This window comes from Egretta garzetta, unplaced genomic scaffold (assembly GCF_000687185.1).
Source record: "Egretta garzetta isolate BGI_Z169 unplaced genomic scaffold, ASM68718v1 scaffold138, whole genome shotgun sequence".
Classification (NCBI taxonomy): domain Eukaryota; kingdom Metazoa; phylum Chordata; class Aves; order Pelecaniformes; family Ardeidae; genus Egretta; species Egretta garzetta.
In genome coordinates, this window is record NW_009260598.1 from 168,435 (window position 1) to 180,911 (window position 12,477).

At 38.2% G+C, this 12,477-nt stretch overlaps 1 protein-coding gene across 1 annotated transcript in view; it reads left to right on the forward strand.

Annotated features, from left to right (window-relative positions):
• The first annotated feature begins 2,551 nt into the window (after positions 1-2,551).
• CDK19 (cyclin dependent kinase 19) overlaps positions 2,552-12,477 on the forward strand; it is a 112,336-nt gene continuing 102,410 nt past the window's right edge. The window contains exon 1 of the mRNA XM_035900294.1: positions 2,552-2,631. The gene's annotated coding sequence lies outside the window, so the exon portion shown is untranslated. The remainder of the gene's footprint in view (positions 2,632-12,477) is intronic.

The window sequence follows — 12,477 nt, forward strand, 5'->3', positions numbered from 1 at the left end:
CACATTTTGGCAAGGATTAGGTCCCTTTTTCCAGTCAGTCATAGACACTTTTACTGGTACTGTTACCTTTTTAAAGGGCTATGGCCATGTGCTATGCATAGAGTGAAATCTGTGAGCAGCTTGCATAAGGTAACCGGTGCTGAGTGTGATTGATTTAGTGGCTTTGCCCCCGTGTTCCAGATACCATGGAGGTTTTTTCTGTTAGATTCTAGGTATGTTTCAGTGTCATGGTTTTGCCTTATCTTGGGGGGGGGGGAAGTTTGTAGCTCTTGTTGATGATCTCCTGCTGAGTGTTTAATTGCTGCCCTACAGCATAAAGTTAATGTGATTAGAGCATAACAAGTTATCTGTACGGGTGTTGTGTTTTGGGCAGTACTGTGTTTGAAGGACACCAGACTCCATAGTGTTCCCAGGCTTTGTCTTACAAAGTCACAAATGTTTAAATTCCATTAGTGTTGCTTACAAGGGTGAATTGTTGTTGTTTTCTATTAGGTTTTTCTAGCTTGGTCTTGGAATGTTTTTATGGTGCACTTCATTTGTTTAAGAAAATGTGCGCTTTAATTATTATTTAATTATTTTTATTTATGATATTGTGCACTTAAATTAAGAAAGTGATTATTAGTATATACTGTAATGTTAATATCTGTATTAACTGATGGGATAGTCACAGTTGTAGTTTCAGTATGAATTGCAGTCTTTCAAGCCAGTTCCTTGATGTGGATAATTAATTCTGAAGTTGGAATAGATGTTAATTATGTGAATTCAGGAGGGACCATCATTAAAAGTTTAAAAATTTGAATAATAGGGGTAAAACAATTTGAACCGTGCACTATTTTTAAATCCTGCTATTTTTTTTTCTTATGGTCTTGAGCAAGTTGTTTCTAGTTTTCCATTGGCTTGTTTCTAAAGTAGTTTCTCACATGATGGGAGCACTCTGAAGTACAATTGCAATAATTAAGACAGTTTAACTCCTTTGAAGTGTTTTAATTATTCTAAGTCTTCTGAACTGCACCCTTCTAAAGTAAATTGGGTACTTTTTATTCTTTCCAAAACATTTGGAAAATGGAAACTGAAAGCGTTATCCAGAAGAAGTAGTAAACATATTTTCACCTTCTGCATTGAATACTGCAATTGGACATAAACCATCTGAATACAATTTTGTGGGGAAAGAGGACAGAATTTTCTTTTGCACTGTACAAATTAATGTTAATATTAACCTTAAGGACTTACAGAACAGGATATTTATTGGTGAAGGAAAAAAGCTGCCTTATACCAGTATGGATTTTTGAGAGAGGTGTTGGGAATGATTGCTGGTAGGTGTGAGGAGCCTTGTGTACGGATGCTGCCATCTAACATACTGATTCAGGAAGATTTGAGGACAGGGGTATTTCATCAGTTCCATTTTTGTAAAAAGTTAATCCCTATTAAAATAACACAAATTGTAAAGCTTCTGGAGCTAGAAACAATGTTCATTTTAATCTTTGCCCTGAGTTTTGGATAAGGGAACTTGGAGGGTGGAGAGACCTTGTGGAGGTATGCCCTGGTACCTGTTCTGTCAGGCCAATTTTTCTGCATCAGTTTTGAAAAGCTTTACTAAAATTGTTGAGTCGCAGCCTCTTGAAGAATAGAGTTCCTTTTCAGTTATGTCATGTTTTTCACTGAGATACAGTGAGCGCGCCGCCACGCCACCGTTAGCCTGGGGTGCTTGGTTAAACCTTGGGCTGTGCCGCTTGCTCCCTGCCCTCAGACAAACCCCCCCACAGCAGGGCCTTCAAGTTAGTTGCCCTGCTCCCAAGCCAGTGTTTCTGTGGACCAGATGAAAATGATTTCAAAGATTTTGCTTCTGCTTGGCTTATCCCTAGCATGGGTACCTTTTGCCTCATACCAGAGCTGTGTAGTTTGTTGTTCAGGTTTGTTTTTTAAACTTAATCACACTTGCTCTGCTCTCTAGTGAAAAATGTACTGATACAGGATCTGTCAGAAATGGATTTATGAAAACTTCCCTGTTGTATAATTCTGTAAAAGTTCTTGAAAGGTGTTCAAAGTTCACTAGAGTTTTTCTGTATATTCAACACGAAGTAGAAATACAAAACTCTTGAGGCAGAGGGAACAAAGAGTATAGGTCTTCAGGGTGTTGAACAGCTTACTTAACTGTCGCACACACCATTCGACATTATTCATTGAATTCTTACAAGTGGGGAACTAGCTAATAAAGTACCTATTTTTTTTTTCTTTGGCTATTTAATACCATTTTATTTTGAGTAACCAGAATTTTCATCAGATTGGCTGACTTGGTATTGAATTTTTAAACCTATTTCTTTCTCAAATTATCTTGAGATGACTATTAAATGGGAAATATTACTAGTTAAAATACCATTTGTTGGAGATCTTTTGGAAAGTGCTTTAAACAGCAGTGTGATTTATGCATAAAACCAGATTGACTTTTCAGCTCCGTGATCCATACCAAATGAAAATAAACCATTATACCTGTATTGATTGGTGTGATATAAGTCAGAGCTAAAAATATTCCTCTCTGTTTTCTTTTTTGTATACAGAAAAGATGAAAAGGAGTATGCACTGAAGCAAATTGAAGGTACAGGGATATCCATGTCGGCCTGTAGAGAGATTGCAGTAAGTGTACATAAACGAAAGTATTTACTGACAACAGATATTTTATTTTCTCTGAATTAAATAACACAAAGTTGATCTAAATGTTTTCCTTAAAGTATGCAAGCATGAAAGTTATTCAAGCGTAAGATTTTCTTAAAATGCTTTCTAAATTACACTTTTTTTTTGAGTGGAAAAAGGTGTTCTAGCTAGGTAATGGTAATGCCTCTTTCTAATATAGTTTTGTTTTATCTGCTTTTATGTGTTGGGAGGGTAATATACATGAACCTTTTAATGAAGATTTATTTTAAAACTGGGTGTTTTTAAAATGACTTGAAGGAAAAAGGTTCTGAAAGATTACAACTGTCATTAGAAGTCCACCTGCTAATAATGCATTTTGTTTCAGACAAATGGTAGCTTACCCTTCTTTAGCACCTGAGAACAATTTGTTCTCCTCATTCCTTATTTGCTTTGCTAAGTACAGAGGAATTTCATAGCAAAATAAGCAGCTTTAATTGTATTTTTATTACATGTATCTTGGGAAAAAAATGGATTCAGAAACTGCACGCTCTTGAGCACAGTAGTGCCCATACATATGTGTGTGTGTATATCTCATTCTTTCGAAGTTGATAGGAATTAGGTGTTTGTATGTGAAGATAGATTTTGATCTTTAAATATTTGTTTTATGACGGAAAATGTGCATTACTGTTAAAGTGCTGAATAGTGAGTAAAATTTTGTAATGCAAGGATTTCTTGCATTGCAAAAGTAGTGCACTTACTTGATTAAATATTTACCTTGTTTGAATGCTGTCACTATGCTGAGGGCTGTTGAAATGTGTGATAGGATTTGTGCCTGGAGCTTTATATAATCTAGGAGTGTTGCATTGAAATACAGCAATCAGGTGTGCAATGCAGTGTGAGGCATTAGAAACTCGTGATGATTATGAATTGAACAAACTGCTGTATTGTGTTTAGTGTAGTGCTCACGGTAATTCTGCATGAGGAGACTTAGCAGATAAAACTACTATCCTTTTAAAGTGCTTGTCACTCTAAGGTCAAGGTCACTTGTGGATTTGAGAGGTGGCTGCATTGCTGTCAGTCACTTTACACGGAATCTACCCCGAGACCTTTTTGCTCATATTTCTGCCTTTGGAGGAAATAATAAGTCCTCTTTTAATGTTAGTAATAGGCTATATTTTTGTTACTATAAAGTCTGTTTTGACAGCAGTGAGGTTTTTTGATTGTTTCTTTCTTTGATTCTTGTCTGTCTTTTTGTCTGTTTTAAATTGTATTACTCTGGAGATGATGTGTGGAAAAGTCCAAAGGAGACTTTCCTGTGGTCATGATAGCAGTGTGGTATGGAGTTGATTTGGTCATACCTGGGTACAACATCATGAGGAAGTAGAGAGTGTACCTTATCCAAGTAGCTTTCTAAGAATGACAGATGGAGACAAAAGAAAAAAGACCACAAGGGTATTATTTATTAGGTCTGTTTTTTCCTGTGAAGTGTCTTGGCCATCATCTGTTAAGAATCAATAGGTGTAACTTCAAAAGTCTGCAAACAAATGGAATTTTGTGTTTATCAAAAAAGCACCAGGGTTATACAGCTTTATCTGAGATTTCTTGTCCCAAAGGCTTTACTTCCTGTGAGAGGATTATGCTGGCTACTTCCAGTATTTTGCTTTCCACAGCAAAGAGACTATAAACTTCTAATTCTGGATTTTGGGAAAAACTAATTCAGAGAAAAGAAAAATATAAGCCTTTTCTTAATCAGTGCCCTTCAGTGGCTACTTTCAAAATATCTGGATATGTAGCTTGTCTCTGAGCGTGGAAGAACTTCAGAGCAATTGTTTGTGATAGATAAGGTTTGCTAATGGTGTGAGAAAAGTACAGTCTTGTTGTGAGTATTAATAAAAGGAGGGTAGGAGAAAGCAGTAAAATGTCTTTGCTTGAATCTAATGGTTCTTTTTTTTTTTTTTTTTATTCAGAGAAGGAGATTAGTTTGGTGACAGTGGATATTAGGTTAATGCTGCTGGACCCCAAACTGTTTGTAACTATCTCCATCGGACCCCATTTTAGTGGCTAAGCCACGTCCAAAATTTGGGGTTGTCTGTTGCTTTTTACATGAGGAATTGTAGAAACCAAAAGCTGAATGGGAAGGAATTAAGAGGTGGAAAACACTCTTCTCAATGGTGCCCAGGGACAGGACAAGAGGCAATGGGCACCCATTAAAATACATGAAATACCATCTGAATGTGAAAAGATGCTTCTTTACTGTGAGAGTGACTGAGCACTGGAACAGGCTGCCCAGAGAGGTTGTGAAGTCTCCATATGCAGAAATGCTTAGAGCTCAACTCGACACAGTCGTGGGCAGCCTGCTCTACTTGACCTTGCTTGAGCAGGGAGGTTGGGCTAGATCTCAAGAGGTCCCTTCCAACCTGAAAGATTCTGTAAAACAATTTTAGTATTTCTGTCCATTTAGTAGAAATAGAGCCATGTCTTTCAGATATATTTCTAATAAGCAGATAAGCATTTTGTACTAATAAAATAGTATGGTTACACACTACTTGGCAGTGAAATACAATGAAGAAACATTGGTTTGGTAAGTTCCAGTAAAAGATGCAAGTCCTTCTTGTATCCTGAGTTGCTCTTCTGAGCTTCCTGACTGGTCACTGAAATTAGGTATCTAACACAAAGTTCTTGGCAAATTTTTGGGTCTGAGCTTTATTCCCTAGTTCCCTAGTTTTTGGGTCTCTGTCACCAAAACACACATTTAATTTAGTGCTTGTAACAGACCCCTGTTATGAGTTGCACATATTTAAAAAAAAAGTTCAGTTTTCCTCTGAAAGTCAGATGTTTTTAGTTTATTCTGGCTGTTCTCTTACTGAGACAGTTCCATGTAAGTATATTAAATACAGTAGTAAAAATGTCCTGGAAACCAACAAAGTACTTCTAACAGTCACTTGTACTTCAGTGAATACAGTCTTGCTCTGAAATTCTTCTTAACTCAAAAGAGGATAGTTTAAGAATGTTGTCTTATAATTTTTTTCCCCTAAAGCACAGCCTGTAGACAAAGATGACTCCTACTAAAGGTTTCATGTGAACCAGTGACTTGAGTTAGGTCCTAGGAGGCTCTTCTGTCAACTCTGGGTCCTTTCCAGCTTTTCTCTCCACCCCTAACACTTGAGAACTTCCCCCTTCCAAGGATAAATTGCCAACTCTAGCCATCTTCTATGTAAATAGTGATCTTTAATTCTAAACTTTATTGGATTTTTTTCTATATCAGTTTTTTTTATAGCTCAGTAGCCTTTTTTTTCTATGGGGGGGAAAAAGACTGGGCTGTTACAGATGATTTACATGGGAGGAGTAGAGCCGCAAACCAGCAGCATTTCTCTCCTAGCTTTGCTTATGAGTGCCCTGAATTGCTGCAGTTTTGCCGTGTGTGAACATTGGGGCTGGGATGCGTAACTGTGTTAGCTGCCACATCCTCTGCGTGCTAGTTGTCCTTCTGGGAGACCTTGACACATTGCCAGGACGCTGTGGGACACTAGTGGGAGCATTAGTTGTCCTTTGCGTTCATACTTGCATTTATGGGCACAGGCTAAAATAATTCAGACTATAATGTTGAGTTACTGAAAGTTCATTTGAACAATTTAATGTGCACAAATTATTTGCAGGCCTTTTGCCTATTGATGCAATGTATGTTACAAAGTGCTAGAGGGCACACGTATTTTGGCATCCTCAGTTTCTGAGGGTGGGCAAGGTTTTAGAAGCCTTGCAGGTTAAAGGGTAGGGTTTTGTAACCTTTTTGTGTTTGTCAGCTCTCTTGAGCAAGGCTCTGTCTCATGGTATTTATGTTCTTTTCTGCTTTCCTGCTGTCTGTGGCCTTCCATCGCATGTAGGCACCTCTTCTGGGGCTCTGTCTCCTCCTTTGCTTTGGGCTCTGTGGTGGTATGGTGCTGATGCTGAGCCAGGGAGGTCCAGCTAGACTTACTGTCTCCATCCTGAAGCACTGCATGCCTTTACCCTGTGCTTCTCAGCAGTGCCACTGGCAGCATGGCGCAGGGACATGCAAGGGGACACGTTGTGCCTTGCTGGTAGAGCTAGTAAAGCTTAGTTGCTTTTACCTCTGTTAGGTGCTGCATGTCGCTTACAAGGTGCCCTCACCTCCTGGTTGGAAACGGCTTAGTCAAATGAACTAAACATGAAGCTGTTTAATTGGAGACTATGGACCAGGCTGTTTGGCCTGTCTCTGTATCTCTTGGGAATGTAGAAAAGATCAGCTGTAGAAGACTAATGATAACTTCTCTGTATTAATGAATCACTTTGAAGATTTGTAATGCCATTGGCTCTCTTCAAGTACAATTACATAAAATTTCAGAGTAACTACAAGTCCTTTGCTTTGCCTATATTGACTCTTTCCTTGACTATCACAGCAGCTTGCGGTATTCACTGTTACATAGAGAAAGAGATTTCTAAATCTTGGTCCCTGGCTTTGTTTAAGGCAAAATTAGGTAAAACAAAGCTTTAAAAAGGTCTGTGTCCCTGAGTACATTTGCTGTAGGAGATTCCTTTTGAATGTCAGAACTTTTTTTCTCTTGCCAAGATAATATAAATGTGTGGAATATTTGGCAATGTAAAATCTCCCCATAAATTCTCTACTGCCTAATTAGAAAAGATTGTTAGATTTGTGTTTGTGGAAACTTTGAAACTCTACTCCCTCTTTCAATAGCTGGAGGTGGTGAAATAAGTAGTTAAAAAAAATGTTTTGAAGGGATTTTTATTAGTTAGGGCATGTGTTGGCTAGAAGTATCTGTGCATCGTGATTTTATAAGTATGAATCGGCTGAAAGGAGGTTTTTGGTTCAGCTACATGACAACTCATGTTTTGCATGCCATAAGAAGAATAAGAGCTCGCTGCATTACACGGCCTAATCTTGTATAATCTGTGTAATTTAAATGCTTTTTGTGTAAAAGAGTACTTAAATTCCTGCTTTGGTTATTCTTCAAAAGGGATCTGTGGACATTTTTTGTCTTTTAATTTTATTGTTTCTGAAAGAACAATTAATAAAAAAGTACACAGGTAGTAAATCTGTTGAATAACAAGAGTTTTTTGTTTTAATCAATTAAGCCGACTTTTTTCTTACCGGCCTGTAAAGGCACTGCAATGTTTATGAAAATAAGTTTCACAGCCTGAAGTACGTTTTTTTGTCAAGTAATTGTAACAAAAGTAGAACATCACCTGAAGCAGCTTGTCAGCCCCATTGCCTAACTACAGCCATCTCCTTCAGCAGGTTAACAACAAAAAAAGAGCATGCAGAGGAGAAAGGAAAAGGGAAACGCTGCTTTTTTCACATCGTTACTTTCTGACTACAATATTTGAAACTTTTTTCCCATACAACGTTACTTTCCTTTTCTTGAAGTTGTGTCTCTGTGCTCAAAGCAGGAGAACAGTATCAACAAATCTATCGCATGTACGTTAAAAAGCAAAAACAGAAAGCTTCTACCCTGTTCTAACACAGTGTGAGCTGAAGAAGCTTCTCTAAAAATTTGGTCAACATCAGTTAGGATATAATCCGAATTTCCAGTTAAGCTGACTGGGGAAAATGGGTGTTCAGTGCTGTTCAGGCTCAGTTGTTTAACTTTGAATTTGCTGTTCACTTCAGATCCTGAATATTCTCAGAACACACAAATGCAAAACCAACTGGCAGTGCCTTCAACAGAAATGAACCAGAAAGCAAAGCCAAGCCTCTCCAGGTTAAGCTGTAGGCAGCAACGCACTGAAAGCAAATAGCTACTTTATCACTTGGATAAAGAAGAACAGAGTTGGAGATAATGCAGGAAAGACATTTCAAAATACGTATTTGCCAAACTTAAATACACCCTGCCAAGACTGTGTGTATGCATGTCAGCATATATGTTTTAAAGCTTCAGTTGGAATGTTTTGTAAATTTTGGGTTCTTTTCTGAATTTGTCATAAACCTTTCTTTTTCTCTACTGTTTCTTGTTCTATGTTTCTCATTACATGTTTTCCTTATGTTTCTCCATTTGTACTTACCCTGTAGCCAAGTAGAATTTGTTTATGCATGTTTACAGTTTATTCTGTGCGGAGTTGTAAAATTGTTTGAATGGTACATTGACTTTACATAACTCTAGAATGTGCCTATGTCTAATTTAACATTACGTGTGACTGTTTTTGATGCCTTGGGCTGAGAAGTGATGGCATGGGCTTTCAGATGATGGATTCTTTTTAAGTTGGGACTTCTATCTTCAGATACCAAGTTGCCCACTTCATTCAGCAACAGGCTCATGTTTTCTTGTGTTGCCCTTCCAGTGGATGTCAGGGAGGTTAAGGTCTCATGTCAGAATCGTGGTTCAGAGACTTAAGTTTGAGTTGTAGAGAAGGCTTCATCTGGTTCTCCATCATTAACAGGTGGTTCTGTAATGTACTTCCAATACAGTGTCATCCTTATTGGTGTCTCTGGTGATCCTGACCCGCAAGCTGTTGAAAGCCTCTCTGTGCCAATTGAGTCTGTGAGGCAGGAATCAAATATTAGTGGTAGTGCCTGAACTGGATAAATTAATACAGAACAGAGATGGCTGGATTGAAAATGGAACATCAGTGGAAAAATCTTTAGGGCATGATCAAATGTTAAAAAAGTTGGGTTTTTTCAATACATCGTTTGGCATTGGTTTCAGCCTTTTGTACGGCGAAGCGGATAGTGGTTTCAGTCTGCAGTTGTGTTTTACTCTGCAAGCTTTTGTATCTAAACTGTAGTCAGCTTTGTTACTGAAGGCAAGATGTCATGTTACTTTCTACTGAAACTTCATTCACTTCATTGAATTTCATTATGGTAAAGGTTTCAGTGTGGTGTTTGTTTTCTTGTGAACCTTTGTGTCTATTTTTGTGGTAAGCTGAAAAATAGCTCTGTTTACAGCTTCCATTGTATCTTACTGAGATTTTTCTTATCTTTATGATGACTTGATACATTATTGTATGGGGATTTTGAGACACAGAGAGGCTTTCCTGTTTCTAAAGCATAGTTAACAGTACAATAGTCACTAGATGGATAGCCTGGATGTCTTTAATTCTGTGATGCATCTTGTTCACAGGCGTACAGTGTGAGGTTGTTACTATACAGAGTTTGCTTAGTTTGCATTTGATAAGAAAGGTGTGAGCATCATGGTTGTGTCCTCTGCTCCATTTGGCCACCTGACTGGCAAAGTGCTCCTGCCTTATGTAAAGAGCATCATGCTCATCTGTCCTGTTTCATTAGCAGTGGTGGGATGCTTCCTTAAATCTGCCTGTTGCCTGTATGTAGTGCATATGCTAAATTGTGGGTACGTGCATATGCTCAGTATACTTGACCTTGAGCTTTTTCATACGCAGCCACCTGAAGGATACTGAAGTTAGGGTAGTCCTGACAGGCTATACTATTGGAAAAAGTAATCTGGTTTTTGAATATGCAAACAGCATATTGAAAGAAGCTATCAGTAGAATAATTTTTATTATAGACAAATTATGAAATACCAGATCTGCCAGTTCTTGAAGGCATTTGAGGAAGCCTCTGCCTTTTCTTTCAGTGCTAATGAACTTACCCCATCCCATAGCCCCTGCCGAGTTTGTTTCTCAACTCTCATTGTCTTTCCATATTTTCACTTGCTTATTAGATTACTCTAGTTTCTTTTTTACCTCATTTGCCTTTTGTACTATTTTCCTTGCTTTCTTCTCCCTTTATCTCCAGATGCCTTTAATATTTACAAGCAATACAGTGGTTTCCTGTCCACTAGCTCTGTTTTGGATCCACTTTGGTTTGACTTCTCTAAGCTTCTACTCTAAAAAAGCTTCTTATTACTGTGATTAATGATCTCTCTCTGAGCAAACTGCAAGGTTTGTTCTGTATGCTCATCTGCCTTTTTATCTTTGCAATTCAGACTAATAATTGTTCCTTCTTTTTTTGACATGTTATTTTTGTTATGTATTAGAGATTTTGTTCTTGGCTAGGTTTTATCTGGTCTGTTTCATTTTTCTGAGGATGGGTGATCCGTGCAGCTTTACATTCTACTCTAAGTATTTATTATACTTGTGGCCTAAAAAGTATTTTACCACTGCTAAATTGTCTTTTGTACTGTTCCACATCTGAAAGTCACTGAACTTGCTTGAAACCTTGTAGTCTAAATAAGGAATTCTACTGTGATTTTAAGTTTTAATCATTTTCAGCTATCTCCATTGTTCAGATTTTCATTCTGAGGCCAGATGGATTAGTTCATTTTTCCTTCTTCTGGGCATCTCAAATCCAGACCATTTTCAAGCTTTTATTTTCTTTCTTCAGTACTTCCAGAAATCATGGGTTGTTTTTTTTTTTTTTCAACACAGATGGGCCTGAAAAACAGATCTATATTCCTATCCCACTGGGGGTATTTTAAATGTTATTTTTCTCCTATGAAACACTGCTTTATAAGGTGCTGCTGTAGAAGCCTTCCTTTAAACCATTCCATTTCTGTCTTATCAAATTAAGTGGCCTTGAAGTCCCCTCTAAAAATGCAGAATCTGCAAAACAAATGAAAACCCATGCCTATCTTCTATGGTCAAAATTAATACTCCTGGTTACTCTAGTTAATGCTCAAAATGCCATCTACTTGCTTGTCAGATGTTCACATAATTATTTCTGTGTTGGTCCGCATACTAGTGGAAATACATGGAAATATAACTTGTTAGAGCATTCCCATAAAGGTACCAGTCGTGTTTGCATTGGTAAAGTCCTAAAGTGTTCGGTTCTGTTGTGTGGTCTGTGGTGAACTGATTGCTTATATTTTGGTTTAATAGCCTTTTCTCCTTTTCTTGCTTGGCATTTTGTGGTACTATTGACTTGTACTGACTGACTGCCTTGAAGCTTTAATTGAACACCCAGGGCAGAATTGCTATTGCATGTTCAAAACCAAATGCATAAAAGCTACAGTGGTTCTCGTACAGAAGTTTCACCCCTAATAGGGACAGGTACAGCATATGCATTCAAGGATAGACAGTGCTGCTCCTCTTCTTGGAGCCAAGAAGAACGTGAGGAGGAGGGAAAGTAGTTTAGGGTGTCGTCAGAAGGGAAGATAAAGTGAGATGAATTTAGGGTGGTAGTTGAGTGGTGGTGATTGTTTTGCAGGTTGTTCTGCCCCAGTGAGCACTCTTTTCCTTTCAGAGTGCTTAATCCTTAGGTTTCACACATCATTTGAGCTTCCGTGTTCATTGGTTCTCCATCACATGCACACAGGGGGAGGGGGGGATAAAAATCCATCCATCTAACTAAAGCACGCAGAGGAATTTGTCATCTGGTGCACTTCATTGTTAATGTTTCATCAATATTAGTAAAATTGTGGTGAGTTTGCTAAGGCAACAAAAGGCATCTTCCAAAGATTAATCTGTTGCTACTCCCCTTAATTTGGCTGGAGGGCACTAGTGAGTGCCAGGATGGGATGAGTCTCCGTAGAATGTGAATATCTCCAATAATCCGGGGGCACTGCAGTGAAGGTGACTGTTTCTGGACCGTATTCAAGGAGACTGAGCTGAGGTTCCTAGATTTGATAGGACTTGCTCTCAGGGTACTCATAAGCTGCAGCATTTTCAGCTTGACAACTTGGCAGTCACGGTGGTGGAAACTGGCTGGATACAAAGCCTCAAAGTGGCTGTTGCTTGGCCAAAGGACAGTAACACAGCTGTTACTTATAATGCATGTGAAAGTGAGCCTGAGTTTATGTGATCTGGTAAATATGGGCTTAATGTTAAAAAGTCATGGCATTCGGTTGCATTGATAGCAATAAGGGAGCGGTGGGGAGAGCGAATATGAAGTGTGACTTAGGTTGATATTGCCCTTCTATAGTG